Below are 25641 nucleotides of genomic sequence, written 5' to 3' on the forward strand. Positions count from 1 at the left end.
TCTCCTTCCTCCTACACCGACTCTCCTCCACCTTCTTCCCTACCCTTTCTAGTGGTAGCTCTCTACTCTGACGGTGGCACGTATGATTTCCTTTCCTTACCAAAATTCTTCTTCTGACCTTTCCTAATTTTCCAATTTCAGAATACCCATCCCTACTATTCCTCTGTTCTTCCCTTTTCTTCATCTTTCCCACCGCCCCTCTTCCTTCTCTTGTCCTTTCCATCAATTCTCTATTTTCTTTTTCTTTCCTCTTCCTCTATTTCTCAAAATTCTAATTCTTTATGGTTAAGATGCACATCCTCCTCACCCGTTAGACTCAACTTCACTGATTGTTCTCTGGTCCTTCGGAGCTCTAACATCGGCGTCATGTTGTTTGTCCCTTTAAACGGGGTTTTCTCATTACCTCACGTAAATCCAATGAATATTGTAGTGTATCAAGGGACTGCACGGTCTACGGTTGTTTGTCCCTTTGGTCCCTATGCAGATAGTTTTTTTTTTCTATTTTTTTTTTTCTATTTTGGTTTGTGTTGGTATCTGAGGATGTTTTGTATGGTTTAGAGATTTGGGTTGTGGAGATCTTTGGATGGGTTCTATGCTGTTGTTCTCATGCGGGATTGTTTTGGTTGGACTCCAAGTTTTCGCCGGCCAATCTGGTGATGTTTCTGTGTCACCATTGGGTTTGGTTGGTGGCGGCAACGTCACTACGTCATCCCTCTCTTGATAGACCTACATCTTGGTTGAAGCTTGTAGGGTTGTTTGCGTTTGTTTGTATTTGTATGTTGGGTTTGTCCCTTTGGGCCCGTTTTGAGTGTTTTGCTTATAATATATTTTTTGTCGAATAAAAATCCTTCCATCCCAAAAAAAAAAAAAACATGCATAAAAATGCTCATGAGAATTATTCAAGTGTTGGATATTTACTGCTTTATTCCCAAAGTCAGAGCTCCCGAGTCTGTTAATTATTATAGAGCTAGTTAATAGTTTATGTAATCTTGCTTATACAGTAACACTATGCCAAAAAAGCTATCAGACGACAGAGGAGATCTGTCGTCTGATCAAAAAAATTTCTGTTGTCTAGTACGGTGCCGTCTCTTGGGGGTATCAGACGACAGATTTCCTCTGTCGTCTGAAAAATCAGACGACAGAAAGTTTTTTGGTCTTCTGTTGTCTGATGAAATCAAGACATGAGGCTAGTGAATTCAGACGACAGATAAATGTGATGTGATCTGAAAACAAATAACAGTTCCTTGTAATTTCTATGATCTAATGCTTATTCCAAAGGCAGAAAAATGTGGTTTGAATGCTCCAAAGTAAAAGATATGAAATCCTATCTGTTGTCTGAATTGACTTATAATAACAGTTTTGTGTTGTTTTATTCAAATTCCAATAACAGTTAACTGTCATTAGCATTCAGTTCAGATTACATTTATCTATCGTCTTTAGTAGCCTACAATAACATTTATCTGTTGTTTTAGTGCACAAGTAACAACATATTTTTTCTTGTATCTGTTGTTCGTAGATATGTCCAACAACATATTTGGATTTCATTTTGTCGTTGCTTTTTATTTCAGAAGACAATTTTCTGTTGTTTGAGTGCACAAGTAACAACATATTTTTTCTTGTTTCTGTTGTTCCTAGATATGTCCAACAACATATTTTAACTTTCATTTAGTGGTTGCATTGTATTTCAGATGACACATTTGTGTTCATATTGTGTGACAACTAGGATGTAATCTAGAAAATACACAAATGCCTTATATTATTTAATCTGTCATTGCAGCCAAGAAATACATCCATAATTGTCTCATACATAAACCAAAGTACAATAATGTAATTGCAACCAAACACTAGCCTACTTATTCCTAATGGGAGATTAGAGCTTACGTCCTCAAGCCCATGTCTTAGAGCTAACTTCTGAGCCTTCTCATCCTTCTACAACCAATGTCTTGAATCCATTGTTCCATGATGATTGATTGGCAAAACTTCATTTGGCTTGTAAGGAATCGGGCTTCTTTCATGTACCTTTAACCTAAACATAAACATAGTTGTAGAAATCAACTTCATGGCTTGTAAGGAATTGATATTGACATGCGAAACATAGAAGGATGCTATGGAAAGTTATCATGCGCTTATATACATATATATAGCATCCTTCTCTGATGTCGCAATATATGGGAATGCCATCATTATACTCTTATGAGAACAGGACACAGCTTAATTTAGCAGTCGTATACTCTATGCACCTTGAAAGTACGTATTTAATACAGTTGATCAGGATCACTGACCAGCAAATAAGTATATGGATATCAAATATATTGCAGTTGATCACAGTTGCTTAATTTCAATATTTCCACTTCAAGTGTACACACACATCTATCTTCTGTTGACAAAACTTGAATGCTTAATGGCTGGGAGAAAATTACTGATTACTTGATTAGGGAACACAACATCTGCATGCACTAACCAAGTGATTCATTCCTCATTATACCCATTCCGGATAATTTTCTAAACTAAATTATATGATATTAATATGATATTATGATATTACTTACTATAAAATTCCCAAATTCCTTGTTCTTCTGAGTCTCCAGCTTCTTCTGTAGCATGTTTACGATGGCCACATATATCAAACTCCATGAGCCTAAGAGCCACAGCAACTGTTGTAAGTGGTATCCATGGAAGCACAACAACGCTATCAGGAAAAGAAAAATTGCTAGTAACACGTACGTCCTTTTTCATTTGAGGAATATAGCTGCTCACCGGTAGTCTCAAAATTTGAAGATAAATATTCTATCTTTATGGCACCATCCAGCAATGCCAGAACCTGTAAAAAAAAAAAAAATATATATATATATATATATAAAGAAAAGTAAATTACTTAAGGCACACTGTACATGGCTCAAACTAGTACATGTTGTGCAAAAATAATTTCTGTAATTCATAATTAAGAAATAAAACTAGAAATCTGTTATTCTTTGACAGTTATTATGGTAGTTTTGTTGTCAAATGCCATGTGACGCTTATGTTGGTTAAGAGATTATAATGACATTCTCAATACCAACACAGGGCACTTCCATCACCTAATTAAATGAAGGGATATGTGACAAAAATTATTATATATATATAAGTAGAACGAACTGTAGATTATGAAGCAAGAATGTCAAAAGCAGTTACCTCAGTCAAAGCTAATAGCACTTTCAGCAACCTGATCCTAAAGGGAGAAGAAGTCGAGCCACGTAAATTACAATCAGAATTCAACTTCAGCTTCTCTTTACACAGTACCTCATGTTGTGAAAAATATATTTCGCCCTTACCAAAAGTTCTATGGCAAGAATGACGGTGATTCTCTTCAAAATAAAAAATTCCACGACAAGAATTATAGATATAATGTATCAGGTACAAGCATGTACTCTTCAGCCATCTTCCTCTATCAAAATGAACCAACACTAAGAAGAGTCATAAAGCACATAATCCTTTATCCATAAGCAAATGATAATCAACAGTAACGTACCTTCGGGAAAAAAGAAGCCTTAAGAAAAGATTGGATAATAGGTTGACAAAATCAGGTGAAATAAGCTGATAAAGAACCAGTTGCAGGATTGCAACCCACAGGCTCTTTGTGATGCCCTCTTCATAGTGTCAAGCCACGGCATGCCCAACCTAGTTTTCAATCATAACACAAAGGACAAGTTTGATCGAATCCCCAACATATAACTAACACCTACACATAACCAAAAAACTAAACAATAACTCATCATACCTCATGACCAATTATCAAAGCTATATCGGCATCACTTCTAAAATGCTTGAGCAACCCTGTGAAGACCACAATCTTCCCACCCGGCAAGCAAAACACATTGACATTCGGCTCATCCACCACCAAAATCTCCCAATCCAAATCAACCAAATGTGAAGTGGCATCCTTAACACCACTATCCTTACCCTTCTTCCTACTATGCTCAATCCACTTATCATCAAGAATCTCATCCTCACGTGACCAATTCCCCTCCATTTTCCCCTTCTCACCCTCCATCAATGACTGCACAGTCTTACTCCCCCGGCCTTCGAATTCCAGTCGACCTCCTCCGATGCATCCCCCATGTCAGTCCACTCCTGATCATGCCTCAACCCTCTCTTCAACGCATCAATAATATCCTTGGCAATCAGCCTAACCCTCACACTTTCCAGGTGTATAGGATGCCAAATCTTCCCCTTAAACCCGGCTTTCAACTCCTCGAACTACTGCTCTCCGAGCAAATAAATCAAACAACTCACAGCTTAATCCCAAAATCTGCAGATTCAATTTCAAAAACTGAATACTTCACAATTGAAACGAAAAACCCAACCCTCTCTATCCGTAAAGGAAGAACAACGGTTCTATATAATATGAAGATGGAATAAGTCACTTGATGATGTACGACACACAACTAGCAGAGATAGCCCCTTTAACAATATATTTTACCCTATAGTTATGAGCCACGTACTTAATAATCCAAGCTTCTTTGAGGCTCAATTACTTCCACCATTCATGGATTGGACCCAAGATAGCCCCTTTAAAGTGGATATGAAGTCCATGTTAAATTGAAATTCTACAAAGCATGGACATTCAAAATTTGTGCTGGGAAATGAACTGAAAATAACACAATATAATGTATTATGCGATAGAGTTTTCATATAATACGTTTGGTTGGGAAATATATAGCAGACTCACCGAGTTTTGGGAGCATTGCACTGACAGTGTCTGGATTAATAGGGATTGGAGACTCATACATATGTTGGCTCCAAAAGGAATGAAACAAGGGTGAAGAAGCTGCTGATCTTTGGGGATCCAACAAAGATATGCAGACAGAAAGTGAGTTCACAAGGCCAAACTTTGAAGGCAAATCTTCCAATGCATGATCAAATATCCTTGTGACGAACCTGCATATGAATTATATTAACAATTCAAAACCACCATCCAAAACTATGTACAGAAACATTATAAAATAATCATTGCCAAACAATAACAATGGCTCTCACTGCAAACCTTGGGCTAGAAAGCTTGGTGGCAGGGCTGATGGGGCATTTCGAGTTATAGCAGAAAGTGTTACTGCTGCATTAGCATGAACTTCAGGAGGATTCTGATCAAAAGTCAAAGAAAGCTGTTAAGATGTGCAATCTATGACAGCACCATTGAGGTAATCTATTCAAAATCTAATTCAAACTTCTTTAGCATATACACATATATGTTACCAACTACTGTTTTCTTCATTTAGTTATTCTCCCTCTGGAAACTTCCAACCAATTCTAAACATGTAATTAGTCAATGCCAAAATCAAAGAACCCAATTGCTCACAGGCCCACACACTTTGCAATTAAAACCCTAAAAGGCAACTTCCTTTAATAGAACAGCTCACTAAAAGATCAATTATAAAATGAAGAAGCAGAAAGAGATTACTGCACTTAAAAAACCACATATCAGATTACATTATAGGTTTAACAATTAAGCAAAGAAAATATCAACTATATCAATTTGTATGCTCTAATACATAACATTTTGCAGACCGTAGACACTAAAATAAACCTATATGCTATCAGCATTGACATTGATACTCAGTATTGGACGATGCAATTGCCATTGAATTCACTCAGATCTATAAGTAGTTGAGCATTCAAAGCAGATGACAGTCTGACTCACAGCTTAATGAACTAACCTAGAATTGGAAGAAATTACAAAATGAAGAAGCAGAAACAGGATCATACCATGAAAAGAGGCGCAATGTAAGATTGCAAGTATTGGAAGGACATGGTGATCTTCTAGCGATAATCAAAGACAATATCAGAATCTCGATCGAGGAATTTGTCGACAAAAAGGTCATCAACGACGCCAACCCGGGCTCATACGGCGATGTTCATGTTGTTGACAAAAAGACCTTCGACCACCACCGTGGACTCACCGCAGCAACTAACTTCTTCGCCTATCTCCGACGAGTCTACGCCAGGTCGCATGTCCTTCGACCACGCCTCGAAGCATCGCCTTTGTGAGAGAGATTTCATCAATTTCAATCTGCAGTAAGAAAAATCATGAGAAAAATGTAAGAAACCAGACAAACCCCAAAATCAGAAGAACCCTAAACGCCCAAATTAAAAAACCACTATCTTTGGGAGAGCAGCCTTTTGGGGATTGGATCTGAATGGAGGGTTGAGCCAGAAGAGGAAGAGGCAGCGTTTGGGGCATATGGTTGTTTTTGATTGAGAGTGATTGTGGTGGTCTGTTGGGGAGGTTGCGGTGTTTTGGGGGAAGGAAATGAGAGAGATGGAGAGGAAGAGGGTTGCTGATGGAGAGAGAGTTTTAGACAGAGTGTGGGAATGAAAAAACACGAAGGGTTTGTGTTATGCCAAAAGAGACCTAAACAAAAAAAGTCAAACCCCTTTCAAAAAAAAAAAAAAAAAAAAGTCAAACTCACCTTATTCAGACGACACAATTTCTTAACTGTGTTGTCTGAATATCACTACATTGACCAGTCAGCTATAGGGTTTGGGCACTTGAGAGGGAAAAGACTCAAACTTGTTGGAGGGAAATCTAAAATTTCTGCTAGGGTTTTTTTCCATCTTTTCAAACGACATATAAGTGTCGTCTGAATCTGGCTATATATTCAAAATAAAACAAGTATGGTTTCTACATGTATTCAGACAACACATTTAATTTATGTGTCGTCTGAGTTTAGTATGAAACACTCAGACGACAGAAAATGACTATTCTGTCGTCTGAACTCTGTTGTCTGATAGCTTTTTTGGCACAGTGTAATTACAAAGACCATTATTACTAGGGGGTTAAGATCTTTGTTAGATAAATAGATCTCTAGGAATTAACAATTAAGAAGCATTTATTCAGGTAGATCATGATAATATTCTTATTGCTCATGAATTTTTTTTTACTTTTAATAAAAAGTAGTTCTATTCATACCTCTAAATTTACTATCCAGGTAGGATTTTGATAAAAATCTCTCATCAATTTCACATGCACTCAATCATAACTAATTTAAGAAACCCAGAGTATTAACCCTTGATTATGATTAGTTACCTCAATCAAAAGTCAAAAGGAAAATTAAAATGATAAGTGTAGAACACCCAAACAGTTTGTACATACTAGGAGAGAGAGAAAGCTAATCCAAATGGTTTTGAAAGGGCTAACCCAAATGAGATTTTATTAACTAGGCAATACTTCATTAGCAGCACGATTTGTACATTCGAGGAGAGAAAGAAACCTATGAGTGACCGAAAAGTAATGATTCAATCGGTCTTGAATTGATTTTTTTTCCCCTTTAGTTTATATAGGGGTAGCATAGAAATTATTATTATTTTTTTTCAAAAATCAAGAGAGGTCTAAATAACAAATTTGGAGGTATGAATAGAACCACCCTTTAATAAAAATAAGGTTAAGCAAAATTATACTTTTATTAAGCTAGATTTAGAAAAGAGCTTATGACTTTCTCAGTTGGTACTGAATCTTTGTTTTTTTTTTGTTTTTAGAAAATATATAATTTCATTACTCATCCATGACCAAAAGACATGTACAACAGTTCATCGTCTTTTTGACAAAATAGAAGAAAAGAAGTTGCGCTCCAGGTGCCTGAACAAATCTAAAGTTATTGATGTTGATGAGTCATCTACTATTGTTTTCTCCTCGTTTACAAGCAAGGGAGGGTAAGAAAACTAATAAGGTTAGGGAGAAAGATGATGGGCTGCAACCTCTTCCATTTGGGGGAGAAGTCACATTTTATTTTATTTTTTTAGGGAAAATGACAACTCCAGTAAAATTAGGAGGTAAACTCCTTCGAAAGTACATCAATAATACAATTTGGAGGTTTAAACCCCAAGAAAAACAAAGAGAAGAATAAGCTAGACTATCTAATTTGTGACCCACGGTATTGGCTCGACGATAAGTATGAATGAAATAAGAACCCTGCATATGCTAAAGACGAATGGTAATGTCATCATACACATGACCAATAAAGAAAATATGAGGAATGACTTTCTGCTTAGTTTCATGAAAAAGTGTAACTAAATTTGTCTAAAAAATAACAGGAGAAAAGACCAAGTTGAAGAGCTAGTTAGACTGCCTTTCTCCTTGCCGAATCTACCACTTGTTCTGAAGAAGAAATATTGGAAACTGGAGCAGAGCATCCTCCCAAACACTGCCCCATCTTATCTCTAATGATCACCCCACAATACCTCCTGAACCCAAAAGCTCCTTCCAAATAATCTTTACCCACCCTGCACTAGGAGGTTTCCAAGGGACCAAGGGAAAAGCCACATGATCATATCCAAATTTCATATCTTTTAATTATAGAAGTATTTTTCTATATTTCGTAGACTTCATGGGCCAAAAATGTGAGTTTACCTATGTAATGGTTATGTTTCTAGTGACAACCCCCCTATGTAAATCAGTATATGGGGTAAATATTCATTAGCTATGTCTCATTTTCTTTTCTCATTTTTTTCTTAATTTATAAAAAAAAAATCTTTCAATAATTTGTTGCATGTGGTATTCTAGAAAATATTTATACTTGGGGCGTTTAGAACCACCCCTGTTTTTACGCCAATATGCAGTGTTGAATTCGGACCTATTTGGCTCCAAACCAGCCTGGGTGCAAACTGTCTCTTTTGAGTGCGCGAGCGTGCCAGCACCGTGGGGTGCAGTCATTGGGGAGTCCCTTGACCTGACTTCTGGATCAAACGATGTGGTCGAGGAGAGCACCAACCTCGTCACAAGGTTCCTCTAGCCTTTCGGAAAAGGACTTTCTTGCCTTACGGGTAAGGACTTTGGTTGTGATCTCTTCGCGACACCGAATCGATACTTAGTTTTGTAGACTAAGTAGAGCAATCACTGGGAAGTTTGGAGAAAGCACGGGTTTTGCTAAAGCGTATCTTTAGATTCGCTGGGTTACGAGGGCGTTACCCTTGCTTCGCTGGTTTGCAAATAGGTTGCAGGTAGGTTTGCTCCGGAGAGGCTTGATAATCTGTGCGATTAGTTGATTTAAGAGTTGTGTGTATTTCGTCCTTGAAACTTGGTATTTGTACCTAGGGTTTCGACTGTTCCTTACCATAGAAGGATTATTGATTGAAGATTCCTAATCAATCTCTGCTACTTGAAGATTCCTTACCCAAGTAGACTTAATTTTGGGCCGCAAGTATCGGCCCGCTAGGCTAAACCCCCTAAGGATCTTGGTAAAAATACTTTTAGGCTCAAACATTGCCCCATAAGCCCCGAGATCGGGCCCGTGAAAGATAGTAACTGATCGAAAGGGACTTAAACGACACGCTTCACGATCAAAATGAGGTCATTAATGAAGGCTTGCGTCTATTCGCTTGCTGACCGTCCCTTCGTCGCATCGTTTCCCTCACAAAATCCTCTATTTAAACTTTGTCGCCGTCAGTCTGTCACATCGAACCTCTTTCTGTCTCTTAAACCCAGAAAAAGTCCTCTTCGCTCCAAAATCCCTTTCCTCTATAGAAACCCAGAAATGGCTCCTGCCAAGAAAATCATCATCGATCAGGAAGAGGAACTTAACGAGAAGGCTGGGCACACTTGGGGAACTAGCATCGGCGCTCGTTGCCTTCTCGGAACCACCGTCCAGAGACCTCTACTGCTCCGACTACCCAATCACCAAGCCGGACTAGGCCCTTCGCCGCGAGATTCCATCCCTGCTGATGCTCTTGCCCTCTATGGTCTGCCCATCCGGCGACCCATTCCAGTCATCCGAAGGACTTCTGGAGATTTCAGCAGTTGGGGCTCTAACCCGCACGGGGCCAAGATAGGATTTTGGCCCACCAGTACAGCGGCGGAGGTTTCCTGGTAACGCGAAGCGCAATCCCGAGATCTGGCTCACTAGAACGCGGCTGGGATTACTGACACCATATCTTTGCTTCCGACTTCCGCGCGGTGGCAATTGTGCTCCGATGACTGCCATTCTGTGTTTCTGGAACACCGCCACCAACACTTTTGATTTCCGGTTTGGTCAAATGAGTATCACCCTGCTGGACATCCTCACCATCACCGGTCTCCCTATCGACGGCGAGCCATATGTGCATGGCCAATTCGACTCCATCAAATTCACTTCCAAAATGGCCCAGGCCGGTCGCGGCACTTACAGCGGCTCATACCCACGGTGGCTAGGTGACTATCGTAAAAAGCACAACGCGACTGGTGGCATTGCCTTTCTGGAGTATTGACTTTGTAAGTACATTTTCTGCTCTTCTTCCAACAAGCCCACTGGTCCTTGGACTTCTCTGGCCACGGCCCTCTACCATGGCCGTCGCGTTGGGCTCGGACAACCCTTTCTTGGCGCGCTCTATCGCACCTTATACCAGGCCACCATGCATCCCTTCGAGATTGGCATTTCTGGCCCGTTTTGGATTCTCGATTTCTGGCTTCAAATCTACTTCCCCAAGACTCCTCAGACGACGATGATCCACAGACAGTAAGTAATTCTTTTATCGCGCGAGCTATCATGAGATTTATTTTAAGAATTTAGCTCATCCCTTCTCCTTTAAACAGCTCGCCACTCTCCTGGCTCGGAAGCGCAGTCGTTCCGACCCCTGGGAGGGAGATGAACCACTCGCTGACCGACTGGTATGATTTTCTTGCAAAGACATGGTTTCTTCATTAATGTCCAAGTCCAACCTATAAGCGCCCCTCTGTTACAGGTACGCCATAGATCGGTAGGCCCCTCTGGGCATCGTGGAGAAGGCTCATCCGCCGCTGTTGGCGAAGGACCTTCTTCTCAAGCTCAAACAACTCCTGCCTCTGAGGAGGTTCCAACACAGGCTGGGGCCGCGAACGATCTCTCGTTGGCGCCAGTACTAGTGCAGGTTATAGACGACAGTTTTTCTGAGGCTGAGGAAAAGATGGCACTTCCAGATACTCCTCGCGAGCAGCCAACTGCACCACTCATCCTAGAACAAGTCGCGCTTGATTCGGTCCCAGATCCTGATGCTGTCGAAGACACGCAAGCCATAGGGACCCCAGTGGTGATCCGCCAAGTTCCAGAACCTACTCGCGAACCAATCGCTGAAGAAGTAAGTATTTAAAAATCAATTTCACATTGTCTTCTGCCTTATCTTTTGATATTCTAACACCTCTTTTAGGATCAGAACACTGCTCCCAATGAGGTAGAAGTCGTTGCGGCTGCGGAGACAGTTGACGAGCAACCTGCTGGCCTTGTTGGTGAATATGTGGCTGGCCAGGCACCTGCTCCCAATGCCCCCCAAGTACCTGAAGTAGAGGAAGGAGCCAATCCTGAACCAGCGCCTGAGGTCGCGCCTGCTGCAGAGCCACTTGAGGCCCCTTTGTTACTACCAGCACCCCCATCCCGCTTAGAGAGGCTATCACGTCTTCTTGAAGAAACTCCATCTGGAGTTGTGGATGATGTTAGGGAGAATCTCCAACGTCTCCTCGGTCCGGACATCATTTTTCCCGGCGCAACTGCGAGGGCCTTTGAATATCTACGAGTACTTCATCGCGAACACGCCATCACTGAAGCCGAGTTCATGAAAATCGACAAGCTACTAGACGATCTTCCTGACTTAGTTGATCAGAGGGCGGCCGCGAACACGCGCGCCAGGCAGGTCCAAGCTCAGCACCAAGCCTTATGGCAGCAGATGGACAACCGGCGATGGGTGATCTATCCATCCTCATCAGGGACCTGGGTATCGCAGAGACTCACCTTCAATCCCAAATTCAGGACCTTCAAGCCCAGCTAGCAAATGTGAGGGCCAGACTTGCTCACGCGGTGGCCCAAGTAGATCAGCCCCTCGCAGCTTCTGAAGCATTATCTCAAAACTTGGCCCAGGCCCGCGAAACGGCCGGTCAAGCGGAACAAGTCGCTGCTGATGCAAGCTTTCGCCTAGATGAACATTTCCTCCGCTTAATATATGCGGGCCGCGGTCTTTAGGCCCCTAAATTTAGGCCCGTTTAATTTGTATTTTGAACAATATTAATATTAATATTAAGTTAAGTTATTCTGCCCACTTCTATCGACCCAAATATTTTCTTTCGCGATTTGCGTAGCGGTCAAATCCGCCCCAACTGCAAATTAAAGCAGTTTTGAAAAGATAATCTCGAAAATTTAGCGGTTATCTCCTTGGAGACCACTCCATTTCCCACGCCTCTTTAACCGCTATCCTTCCCGAGATCTTTGCATTTAATCCTCTTGATGACCATTGATGGCGTTGAAACCATTTCAACTACCCATCAAAGGGCTGAGGCCACTGATGTTCGCCCTATATATACTTGTACTTGGTGAAGATCACATTGCACACAAAAAATGGCTTACCCAGAAATCACTCTGGAATCCCTTTTGATCTTTCTTCTCTTCTTGAAATCTTCCTACCATGATATCCCCCTCAGCCTTTAAATCCTAGGCCTTATGTAGAAATCTCAATCCCTGAGTATATAACGCCCCGAAAGGATCACGTTACAGTGCCGCAAGCCTCTGGACACGAGTCTGCAGCTTGTGCCACAAACCCATGCCACAAAAGCTTGCAAGGCCTTTTAGAATTGTGGTGAGAAAAACGTTTACAATTGAGGTTGAGAGTACGATTCGGAAGCGTAAAGGTTTTACAACAAAAAGTACTTTATTTACATTCACAAAAGTCAAGAGTCCGAGGTTCGGGTTTCAAGTCCCCGCTAAATAACACACACCAAAAGATAGGCACGCGGATGCTAACAAATTTACAAGGTTCCCATAACAAAACACAGTCACATTCACAATTTCAAAAGGAGGGAGAATGATCAACACCTGCCAAACCGACAGTCAAGTCCAAAAGAAGCTATTCACAACTTGGTGATGCGAACACCCAAGTGTCTAAGCCTGGTCCTCAGCTGGCTCCTGCTCAGTTCCTGGAGGGAAAGTGGGGGTGAGCATCACATACGTTCATCGCCCAGTAGAGGAGCTCAACCCCACTAGGTTTTATAAATAGCATGGAGTAAAGGATTATCAAGAACTTAGGAATGAGTAAAACATATAAATAACGTAAAGAAAATCATAAAGTGTACGACTTGTATACGGGATCCCAATATCTCACAAACCAGATGATCGGTCCCATAGACCAACTACACTGCCTTACCTCAACTAGTATGTTTACCAGGTAAGCGTAGCGAGAGCGTCCACTACCTAGCTACACACACGTACCGGGCCCGTCATTACGATCGGAAATACCCGGACGACCGGCGTAACTAACCCTCCAGAGGTTTTGGGGATCGAACCCAAGGAAGTCAGAGCCACCCTTCGCTCTCAAGTCATCTAACTTACTTGACCGTATAGCACGGCCTCGACACGTTAATAGTTATTTTCGTGTCGATAAAATAAAATAAAATAAAGTAGAAATATAAATATAAATAAAACATACCGAAACCGTGCATAAGTCATGCAACACTTAAAACGAATATGTAAAGAAAACTCTAGCGAGGCGTAGGTGAGTCCCCCCTACCTGGAATCCGTGCTTAGACAATCTCCGGGCTATCACCGTTGTTGGTTAAGCCTCGGTGACTGGAATCCTAAACCCGACAATTCTAAGTTAGTAACTTTCCTTAGAACAAATAATTTATCCTTCACCTATATACCAATTTCGACCGATCTTAAATCACGTAAATAGTTCAAATAAACAACTAATTTCCACAAGACCAAACCAAACCAAACCTTTAACTATACTTTAGTTTTTGCTGATAGGAGCATTTTAATGCGACGTTTAACTTGATTTTCCCTACATTTCTTGCGTTATTTCCTTATTAACACTTTGTTTAGGAAAGTTTCCATTCTTTGATTGGGAAAGTTCCTATTTGTAGAAAGTTTCTATTTTTGTAGTTTCTATTTATCATTTTTAGTAAGTTTCCATTTTTCGGTAGTTTCTATTTTTCATTTTTAGAAAGTTTCCCATCACTATGCCAAAAAATGCTTCAGACGACAGACCATATCTGTCGTCTGATGAAGTAAAAATCTGTTGTCTAAGTGGCTGCCGTCTCTAAGCCATTCAGACGACAGATATTCTCCGTCGTTGATAATGCATTCAGACGACAGATTTAGTTTAAAATACTGTCGTCTGAAGTACCTAATATTGAAGAATCGAAGTCTATCTGTCGTCTGAAACACCATACCACTACATATTAATGTTGTTGGAAATTCACTTCATCAACGGATTCAAAAAATAACTGTCGATGTAGTTAATGTAAGATGACAGAGTTTTTGTTGTTTCTGTCGTTTGATTGAACCAATATTAAGCTTAGCTGATGCTTCTGTCGTCTGATTTGAAGAACAATGACAGTTATATGTTGACTGATTTCGTATGCAACAACATAATTCTGTTGTTTGAAGTTGGTAGAAACAACATATCAACCACCTACTTCTGTTGTCTGAGAGCTATTTGAACTCTACTTTTTTGTTGTTTGAACGTGGTAGAAACAACATATCAACCACCTACTTCTGTTGTCTGAGAGCTATTTGAACTCTACTTTTCTGTTGTTTGAACGTGGTAGAAACAACATATCAATCACCTACTTCTGTTGTCTGAGAGCTCTTTGAACTCTACATTTCTGTTGTTTGAACTTGGTAGAAACAACATATGATCATTTGTTTCTGTTGTTTCTATTTTCTTGATACAACATAAATTGTGCTGTATTTTCTTGATACAACATAAACCTGCATATATCTGTTGCCTTTCAACCATTTTAACATCAGTCATTTACAATCATCAAAACCATAAAATTGGACTAAAATCAGCATTGAAAATGATGGCTTCGTTTCATTAATTGCATCAACATCATCCAAAATACAATCCATAGTTCCAACTCTAAACCTAGCCAACAGTCAAGAGAACCAAAAAACCATCTTATCTCGATCATTTACCTAGTGCACCAAGTCAAAAACCTATAAGGTAAAGAAAGAGTAGCTAGACAGAGCAACTGTATGCATAATTTAAGTTCATCAACAGTTTCCATCAATTATATATGAATGCACAAAAACAGTTCCAAGTGCTACTCATCTACCTTAAACAGAACCAAAATTCGAACTGTATAACATGATTTGCCCATTCAGCTCGAACCACATCATGATGCCTTCTCCTTTTGAGCATTCTTTTGCAATTTCCTTAAGGCCTTGTTAGTTTGTTCATCAAAGATCGACTTCTTCATTGTTGAAACCATCTGTACATTCACAAAATGGAAAGAAACAACGAAGACTTCTTCATTGTTGAGAATGATTAAAGTGTATCTTTTAAGAGTAATAGAAGACATAAACTCGCAGTTCGAGGAATAGGGGTCCAGATTCCATGAACCAACCCAAGAACATGGTAGCAAATCTGCAGAGAAATGATGATAAGAAAGCTTGATCAGATAACTGCTTAACCCCACATACAGTACTGTTTTATATAATCCGCAATGATGGATAAGAATTGTATTTCATGTTGTCTTCTTTAACATAGAAAAAGTGAAAAACCAAAATGATGGAAGCTAGAGTCATTCAGAAATATAAAAATCTATTTGTGCTAGTTGCCTTTCTATTAAAAATATATGTCAACGGTCAGAACTGCATCATTACAAAGACCACTGACTGAAGCACCAAATCATTTACGGACCTTTGCATTCCCATCCCTAATCCAACCTCTCTAAAATAAATGATGTAAGAGAAAAGAAAGAGCTGGCCTTGAATCGTTAAATTTGAACAGAAAGAGAAATAGCAGACAATCAACCAAGTAAATAACAGAGTGTACTGGTGTTGTTAGGGTAAATAACATCTGTATCTCATTCCCAACACCCAACATGAAAAATTTAGTACTTCCTGAATCACCCAAGGAATAATAACACAGGAAATGTAGAGTATATGAAAAACACAGGAATAATAACAAACGATAGCTATTAGAGATTGACCAAACAAATGAATATAATGTTACAAATTACCCGAGGAACATTACAGATTGTACCTGCCAAGAAACTATATAAAACTACATTTGAGATTGTACCTGCCAAAAAACCATATAAAACCCTGCATTAACCTCAAGAAACCCAAGAAAACGAAAATCCCAAAAATTAACTAAAACCCGTCAGCAGTTGTGCATTTTATGTATTGAAACTTTAAAAAAAAAAATACCAATATACGTATCATTAGAGAATGATAATGTTCCAAGATCAGGAGAGAGGAAACATTCCTAGAAGTAGTATAAGGAGATTAGTTTACCTGATTGAGCAGAGTTTTAGTTATTGCTCTGTTTGTTCTATTGGTACCAAATGACTAGAGGAGCAGGTCTAGTAATATGGTCTGACTGCGAGTAGACTTAAAGGAGAAAAAGAAACAATTCAAGGAATGTCAGCAGTGTACCAAGTATATATTGCAACTTTGAAATTTGAAACAGAAACAACAGAAAACAGACATAAAGCATCCATCTTTCACATCAAAACGATATCAGTAAAGAAGACTAATGAAACAGAAATGAATACGGAAATTTCCGTATGTGTGTTGGGCAAGCAATAAAATCCCAAAAGAACTGTCAACAAAAATAATTGAGGATTACAATCCACCACCACAATTTGTGCCAGAAACAGTGGTCAAAATTGTCAAAATCTAGTGATTGTGGATTTCGTGCTAATCAAGCACAGTGAGAAACAAGAGATACATCTTCCTACTATTGCATTTTGCTAGAAGTGCCAGATAATGTAAGTTGAGGATGACAAAAATAAACGAATGAATTAAGATACAGCCATGCTTCACACTATACATACTGGTTGTCCTTTAATTATTAATTAATTCCCTTTTCCTTCATCCTCATTTAAAATGCGATTCTGGAAATCACTCACCATTAGAGGCAGTCCCTCCCTCAGTGATACTTTTGGCTCCCAGATCAACAGCTCTTTTGCTTTGCCAATATCAGGTTTCCTCTTATGAGGATCATTAGCAGTATTTGGCCTGAATTCTATTGTTGCACTTGAATCAATTGTTTCTTTCACAACCTGTACATTCAGGACAAAGAGAATACTTGAGCATTCCTTTGTAGATCTCTCTCCATTTGCAAGCAAAAAAATCATTCAACAATACCTAACACTTAAGTTTTTAAATCTAAGAACAATCAAGGATTAAAGGAGAACGACATTAAAAATGCTTAAGCACAATTACCATACAAGAACTTTGGAGCATTTTCGGAAGTGTAAATAGATTATATTGAAAAGATTAAGACTATGGAAAATGAGTCTCGTAAACATACCTCAGCAAGCTCTAGCATGGTGAATTCCCCGGGATTTCCCAGGTTGAAAGGCCCCACATGTTCGCCTTCCATCAATGCCACCAGTCCATTTACCTATTATAGCAAAGAAGTGTCTCAGATCATTCATTAATTATTTCATCCGCTCAACCTGTTTCAGGTGATAACCCTTTGAAGTTCAAATCCATACAAACAAATAAATAATGCTCTGCAGGCTTTCAGCTCATGGTCTAAATTTCAAGTGGAAGCTGATGATCATAAGATTTATAGTACCAGGCGTATAATATAGATGCTTCAAAGAGTGTGTCATAACATATAAAAGCCCCAAGGAAAAATGTGAGAGAAGGCATCTGCTAAGGCTCCAGAAGAAAAAGTAACTACCTAAGAGAACAGGAAAAAGAGAAAAAACTTCCATACCAAATCAGAGACATATTGGAAGCTTCATGTTTGTTTACCATCACTGTACACAGTCAATGGTTGTTTGCGGATAGCCTACACATATAGCCACAGTTATCAGTAAACATATGAGGGATAATCACAATGAGAAACACCCTATGTACTAGTCATGAATCATGAATAAAGAAATAGGTAAGTGATTGACCTGAGCAACAAAATTGCTGACAACACGCCCATCATCCAAACACATACGTGGCCCATATGTATTGAAAATTCGAGCAATACGAACCTGAAAACAGAAAGCCTTATGTGAGTCTGACAGGCCAACTATTGAAAATGAACCAAAACACAACACATCTTGCGTGGAAGTATTTCAAAAGCATTCAGATGAAACAACGTGCTTAAGAGTGAGAATGGACAGATTATGACTAGTAAACCCTAGTCTAGGATCAAATAAAACTTAGAAGTGAACTAATCCAGGGCGAGAATTGGTATTACCACAAATTTCAAGCAATCATTCAAGGAAAGCTCAAACAACTGAGCTACCTTCCACCCTAGTTTAATAGAAACTAGGCTTATCTCTGGTTTGCAAACCTCTACAAAAACCTTCCTGAATATGCATATAGAATTATAGATAAACTTTTCATTCACACTCTACTACACAGCCCTACATTAACTTCAAAACTAGGCCATAATTAAAAGTTACATTGAATCAACACCCAAAAGAAAAGAAAAGAAAAGAAAAAAAGCAGAACATAGAATACATATAGACATTCTCAGAAACCTACAGCAGAAGATATATCCTCATGAATAGCTAGAGTTCAATACAGTAGTCACTATCAGAAACCAAAATACAAAAGGGAAACATAATACTTTAAATTTCCCCTGAAATCACAAACCTCTCCACAAACTGATTCAAAAAAGAGATTAACATCAGCTTGAAAAACCTGCAAAAGTCAAGCCAAAAAACAGTCAGATAAGAAGTTTAAAAATCTAGGTGCCAACAAATGACAAAAGGTTACCAATAAAAATACCTTCCTGTCAAAAAAACCATCCCCAAATCCCTGAACCCAAATAACAACCAAATCGATTTGAAGAACAAACCATCCCCAAATCCATAAACCCAGCAGCAAATTCCTAAATTAGAGTAAGACCCAACTCTATTTCAGTCACCCACATCTCTAAATCGATAGAAGCCCAAACACCCAAACCTAATTGCAAAGGACATTAGCAAAAACACCCAAATCAATATCCCAAGAGAACCCTAAAACCCAAAACAAATCAATACTTCGGAGAAAGAGGCTTACCATCCAACAATAGTGAATCAATACTTCGGAATCGTTCGTGAAATTGAAGAACTCAACCAAAACCCAAGTTATCTGGAGGAGAGGTTGAAGAAGAATCTTTTGTGTCCAAAACCTAGCTTGAGCGGTGCGTCTCTAGCTTCCGTCTCTCCTGGGGAAGAAGAACCTCTCATGGTTTTGAGATGAGAGGAATGAATCGATCTGATAGCTAGCTCTAGTTGCTCTAGGTCAGGAGAGCGCGAGGTAAAAAAGAGATAGATGTTTTGATTTTTTCACTAGGTACGGGAAAGCACGGGGTGAGAGGCTGCTTTGGTTGTTGGTTTGTACTTTGTAGACCGATATGAGAGAGCAGTGATGGAGGAAGAGCAGCGAAGAAGAGGAGCTGCTTGGTCGGGCGAGGGAAAACTAAGAATGAACGAAGACGGTGAGCTTTTTCATTTTTCCACCAAGTGGTGGAACGCGGGGGGGTCTAGGTCAGAAGAAGAGGGACTTGTAGTTAGGCCAAAAAACTGTTTTTGTCCACATAAGGAGAAAAAACTTTTCCATTTACTCAGACAACAGATTCTGTTGTCTGATTTTCTAAATTATAACAAACTTGAAAAAGTTGAATTGGTGTTGATTTTGATACGATTTAGACGACATAAATAGTTAAATCTGTTGTCTGAAGACTTTCAAAAAAATCAGACAACAGAAAAAACGTCTTCTGTCGTCTGAGGGGTATGGTATGAAGCATTTTTTGACATAGTGCATTTTCAGTTTAGGAAAGTTGCCATTTTTCATTTTAGGAAAGTTTCTATTTTTCTTACTAGTTTATATTTTCAGGACCTCGGAGCTAAAAAGTGGAAATGAATTCATAAATGGAAAGAGGAGCTTGCGAACGTCAAGACGAGCGAATATGAGACAAAATGAGCCACACAATTGAGCAGAAATGAAGAAAAAAAGTTTTCCTGCTTCAACCAGGAAACCCTGCGAAAGGGAGGAGAGCTTACCAATGAAGTTTCCAACGCAACCATGAAAAAGAAATGGAAAAATAATGTGTTTTGACGTTGGAAAGAGACAAGGCTTGAAGTTGAAGCAACAAGGCCCAAGAACTCTCAAGAATGAAGTGGATTTTCGGCAAAATGGATCAAGGCCCATGAAAGCCCATGGAATTAGGGTTTGTGACGCAAGGATGAAACCCTAGAGATGCTTTGCCGTGAAAATACAAAGAAGGAGAGAGAAAGTGGCGTGAGAATCAAGAAGAACCTAGAAGATTTCGGGTGAGATTTTCTAGGGCTATTTTTATGGAAAGAAATATACTTGGAGACTTACCCTAGAAGGTTTTGCCGTGAAGAATGAAGAGGAAAAGAAGGGATTGCCGTCCAAGTCAAGAAGAAACCCTAGAGATTTCGGCAAAGTGATAAACCCTAGAGAGTTTTAAGGAAAGCCAAAGTGTGGAGACCAAGAAACGGCCAAAAAGGAGTCTAGATTCGTCCCCTATATTCTCTAAATATATTGTTGCCGAAATTAGTGAAGAAAATCAGAAAATATCTCTATATATTTCGGCAAGATTATTTAGGGAATTAACATTGGAATTTTGTGATTGGTTGGAACACATCATAGGGCTTATGTGGCAAGCTACCATTGGAGGAAATTATGTGGAGTTATCAAGTAATTGCCGTGAGAATGCTTGGAGAAGTGCACGGCTTGGAGACCAAGTATGCCGTCCCCTATATATACTCTCTCATTCTCAACGTCTAGGGTTCCTCTCCCTTTACGTTTTACAACTTAGAAAAAATCAGAAAATCCCTCTAGCATAGCCGTGAGTTCCTCCATCCTCTAGAGCAAGCCACGAGTTCAAGAAAGGCCAAGGAAGAGAAGAAGAAGCCGTGATCTATTCCTCCACCATCCACCTTTGAAGCTTGCTTTCGAGTTTCAAAGAATTCATCTTTATTCACCCATTATCATCTTCCATCCACGGTGTAATTCAATCTCTACTTTGTAACCTTTGCTTTGAATTTCGTTGGTTTTGTTCTAGTTGACATATGTGTTTGAATGATTATTAAATTTTGGAATTTTATATGATTGAATGAAATTTTCAGATTCATATTATTGTTCTTCGAAAGTTGCTTATGTGGGATTGTTTAATTAAATTTGCGTTATAGATAACTTTTGTATTTTAATCGTATGTGGTTGCAAACACTTAGGGTTTTTATATGATTGGTGCTACAAATTTAAGAACATGAATCAACTTTTGGTTTTGTGTTCTTAAATCGATAAGTAGTAAAGGTTTTGTGCAAAAATCGAATTTAATTAAAGAGGATTGCAATTAGGTGGACTTTTTCATACTAAGTTGCACACTTGAGTTGATAGCCTTTCTAGGTGCTTATTGCGTTGAACATGTCATGATTGACTAGCTTTCTAGGGCTTGAATGCATGTTTGATAGGATTAGTCTTTGTGCTTTCACTTAGATTAATTAGCATTGAAAAGTAAAATATGGGAAATTGTTTGCTTTTAACGTTTCACATGATCAAATCCTTTCTCATGACTTAGATGAACAATATAGGGTTTGAATCAATTTTAATCATAGTTTCGGTTTTGATCTTTGTTCTCTCATTCCATTTGTATTTTTATGTTTTTGCATTTTAATTGTTTTGTTAACTTAGTTTTATTTTCGAAGAACCAATAACAAAATCCCCCCTTTTCGTGTAAAATGTTTATAGTTGTGAATATCTTTGTGAATATTATACTTTGTTTTAATTTTAATTGTTTAATTGTTTGACAATGCATGGTGTACCCTCAATCCCCGGAATAGAACGATCCCTATTTGCTTATACTACTAACGATATTTTCAGGGTTAAATTATGCGCTTGCTCAAAGCGTATCAACAAATTCAACCGAATCTGCAACTCACTCTAGAATAAGACAATTATACATATACCAACATCACGTCCATCACTTTGGCTCCCACAACACACAATTATGCATATAAATATACATATACCAAGACCAAACCATTGACTAGTCTTGCTGGACATCACCTTTCAATGAACATATTCCAAATATCCTTTATTAATCAGTTATAGTAACCTACACCACCACTAAAAGCTGACCAGATTTCTACTTTAATTATAATTATACCCAAGAATGCTTCTTACCTCAATTTGGTCAGTTGCCGTCCAACAACTTTCACCCAAAATCCTTCTTCTTCAATTTTTGTACTGCACAATCCCACCTTTCAACTGGCAAAGGCTTTCGATCAACCTCCAGCTCCAATTCTCTACTCTTCCTCAATTCCAAACCTTGATTTAAGAAGAACTATAAATTTCCCAGTCTTATACTCAAATCGAATTTACCAAGTGAGCACCAGGGATGAGTTGAGATTACCTTAAGAGTGAACTGATCTCAATCTAAATTCCAAAGCCCAAGCTTCTACACCCAAGCTTCTACACTCGGCAACAGAAGAAGATGGGGGCTTCAGTGGCTTCTAACCCGTTGCCATGGTTGATCTCTCCATTCTTGGCAAGGTTGGGTAAGAAAGGTGATTTGGGTTTTGGGTGGATGCAGATGAAATTAGTGGGTGTAACCTGTGGGTCTGAGAATGATTTGCATGCAAGTGACGGAAAAGTCTAGAGATATAGGTGGAGAAGGCTGTCAGTGAGGTGGTGAGCATTGTAGGCAGGAGGTGTAGACGCGTGACTGACCAAGGCTAACGTGTTCCATTTTCAGATACCCACCTCAACTATCACATGCACTCTTAAGTTGGCTATTGTTCCAATTAAACTCCTTCTCTACGTTTACCAACATGGGCCGACTCAAATCTTCTATAGGCCCAACTTGTACTAGTTTACTAAAGCCCAACGAGAACCATTAATTCCGAACTTAACCGAAAATTGTTTTACCTAACCGGAACTAGGTTGAACCTAAATTCTCATAAATAAATTTCGAAACCAAAGCTTGAGAAAATTCAAAGTAACTAAACAAAATTACCGGGGCTCACAGAGTAGGCCTTATGGCTTAATCTCAGGCAGCACCATGTCTTTGGTTTATGAAAGCGTGGATGGAACATCCTAGGTTTCAGATAGGCTGAAGAACATGGGGAGCTCCTAGCTTGGGGAATCCAATCCTGGGGAATCCCTCTCCTCATATTTCCCTGCGCGGAGCAAACCCATGAAGGGTGAGAGGCCACTCAAGGCCTTGGACTCCTCTGGGGAGCCCTACCTCAGGGGTCTGACTAACAGACTTCTGTTTTTCCCCTGAGGGAGAAAAGGGCAACTGGGCCGAGCCAACCCACTGGTTGCCATCTCCATCTCGGAGGATAACCAATTGGGAAGGCTGCGATGGATTATTTCCTTCTCTCCCTCAACACAGACGATAACAGCTGCAGACCTGGCCGGGGAGAGTGACGAGATGAAACATGAAAGGGATCATCGCATTGATTCATCCTCACCAAAAGCCCAGAAGATGGAGATCCAGAAACTCTTGATAGATCTGAAGTCCTGTACTTTTCAACCACTGTTGGCTTTGCAATGTAAACTTTAAGTTTTAGATTTCGCGAAATGTCTTGTACTGCTCTTGACCTTATGAATACAAATATGAATGGTTCTTTCGCAAATTTTTATTTAAGATGTTTGTTACAATAAAAAGGCCTCTGGTTTAGGCCAAGTTACAAATACTTTTAACACGTATTGTCAAAAGAGCCGAAAGAGAGAGAAACCTCAGAAATGGCAAAAAATATTCTGAAATAATGAGTACATAACCTGAAGGCCACAAATACAAGGCCCCTTAACGCATAGAGTGTTGCCCCCTAGTCTGACTGAGTGAGGCGAAGACAGGAAACCAAGGCCACGAAGAGGCCTAAGTGTAATGGAGGACGCAAACAAAGGAAGACTAAGTATGCCCCCCTGTATTAGAAATAGGAGTCCCTGGGGTGTCTTCAAATTCCCAAACACTGGGGAAATATTTCTTGGGGAAACGCCCGTTGATGGGGTTGCGGTGGATCTCGCCATCCAAATCTTTGAGGTGGAAAGCCCCGCGCTCCAGGATGCGGTGAACCACGAAGGGTCCCTCCCAGCGAGGAGTCCATTTGCCGCGACAGATCAATTTCTCGCCAAAGGGAAAAACAGCTTTCCACACAATGTCGCATTCTTTGTAGCTGCGTCCACGCGTCCGCCTGTCATAGGCGCGAGCAATGCGCTGTTTCTCCATGACTAGACTGTCTAAGGCAGCGAGACGTTGTTCGCTTAAGTCTTCATGTTCCTGCCACATGGCTTGGACATAGTCTTCACCAATCAAATGATGTTGATCCTGGACTCACAAAGACTGCACATTGATCTCTAAGGGTAGGACCGCATCATGGCCGAACATCAAGGCATATGGGGTGGTAGCAGTAGGATTCCGCTTGGAAGTGCGATAAGCCCAAAGGGTCTCATACAAGGTGTCATGCCAAAGGCGCGGGTTCTCCGCAAGCATCTTCTTGAGCAAAGTGTTGACAATCTTGTTACTGGCCTCAGCTTGGCCGTTGGATTGGGCATAATAAGGGGTAGAATGGATTAATTGAATACCCAAGTCAGTAGCGAGCTCCTACATGTCGCGTCCCATGAACGCTGCCCCCCTGTCTGAAACCAGCACTTCAGGGATACCAAACCTGCAAATGATATTATGAAATAGAAATTGGAGAATTGTAGTGCCTATGGCTTCCTTTAGAGGCTCGACCTCAACCCACTTGGTGAAGAAGTCAGTAGCGACAATGTTGAACTTGTTCTGGAGTGAAGAATGAGGATGAATCATTCCGATCAAGTCTAGAGCCCAGCCTCGCGCAGGCCAAGGTTTAATTATAGGCTGCATGAGGATATTGAGAATATGCTAGACTGGTCCATGGGCCTGGCAGTCCTGGCAACCTTTTGCGAACGCGATACAGTCCTTCAAGATACTAGGCTAGTAATACCCATGCCGCCGGATCAACCACCACATCTTAGGCCCTGCTTGATGGGCCCTACACACACCGGCATGCGCCTCTCGTATTAGTCACTTAGCCTCGCGACCATAGACACACCTGAAATCGATGCCGTCCTCGCCGCGTCGCCTCAGTTCGTTATCCCGGAGGAAAAAGTTAAGCGTTAGAAAGCTTATTTTCCGGTCAGCAGAAGAATCTGGCTGTTTGAGGTAATCAACTAAAGAAATCTGCCAATCTACATCGATAGGATCCAGGACAGCCATTGTTGGTTCTTCAGGTGGGTCAAGCTACGCGAGCCACGAAGGCAGCGTGCGGCGCTCAACCTTGAGTATACGCTCGCGAACGCCATATTTCAGAGTAATGCCTGTAGCCAACTGAGCAAGCTCGTTGGCCGCAAAGTTGCGTTCGCGAGGAATGTGCTCAAGTTCCACATCGGTAAATTGGTGCAGCAATTCCAGAGCTCGATCCAAATATGGTGCTAGCAGGTCACTAGTGCATCTGAATTTCTCGCGAAGTTGGTTGATCACGAGCAAAGAGTCCCTGCAAACCTGAACATCGCGAACACCAAGTTCCAATAACACTTCTAGGCCTATAATGAGGGCCTCATATTCTGCTTGGTTATTAGTGCAACAGAATTCTAACTGGAAAGAATAGGAGAATCGATCGCTAGCTAGATTTTCCAAAACCACTCCTGCCCCTGCCATGGTATCAATTCTCGAACCATCAAAATACAAGACCCAGGGTTGGAGTGAGATTGTAGCTTGGTAGAGTGTAGCATA

General features: G+C 40.1%; 1 long non-coding RNA gene and 2 pseudogenes across 1 annotated transcript; all 3 read right to left on the reverse strand.

The window, feature by feature from the left end:
• Positions 1-1727: 1727 nt before the first annotated feature.
• Positions 1728-10071, reverse strand: LOC133737501 (uncharacterized; annotated as a pseudogene).
• A 4681-nt stretch (positions 10072-14752) lies between these two features.
• Positions 14753-16197, reverse strand: LOC133739754 (uncharacterized). Its single transcript, XR_009860805.1, has 2 exons — positions 15955-16197; positions 14753-15333 (listed from the first exon to the last, which is right to left on the reverse strand). It is a non-coding gene; the product is annotated as an uncharacterized LOC133739754 (long non-coding RNA).
• A 133-nt stretch (positions 16198-16330) lies between these two features.
• Positions 16331-18676, reverse strand: LOC133737502 (UDP-glucuronic acid decarboxylase 1-like; annotated as a pseudogene).
• Between the last annotated feature and the right edge of the window lie 6965 nt (positions 18677-25641).

This window comes from Rosa rugosa, chromosome 3 (assembly GCF_958449725.1).
Source record: "Rosa rugosa chromosome 3, drRosRugo1.1, whole genome shotgun sequence".
NCBI lineage: Eukaryota > Viridiplantae > Streptophyta > Magnoliopsida > Rosales > Rosaceae > Rosa > Rosa rugosa.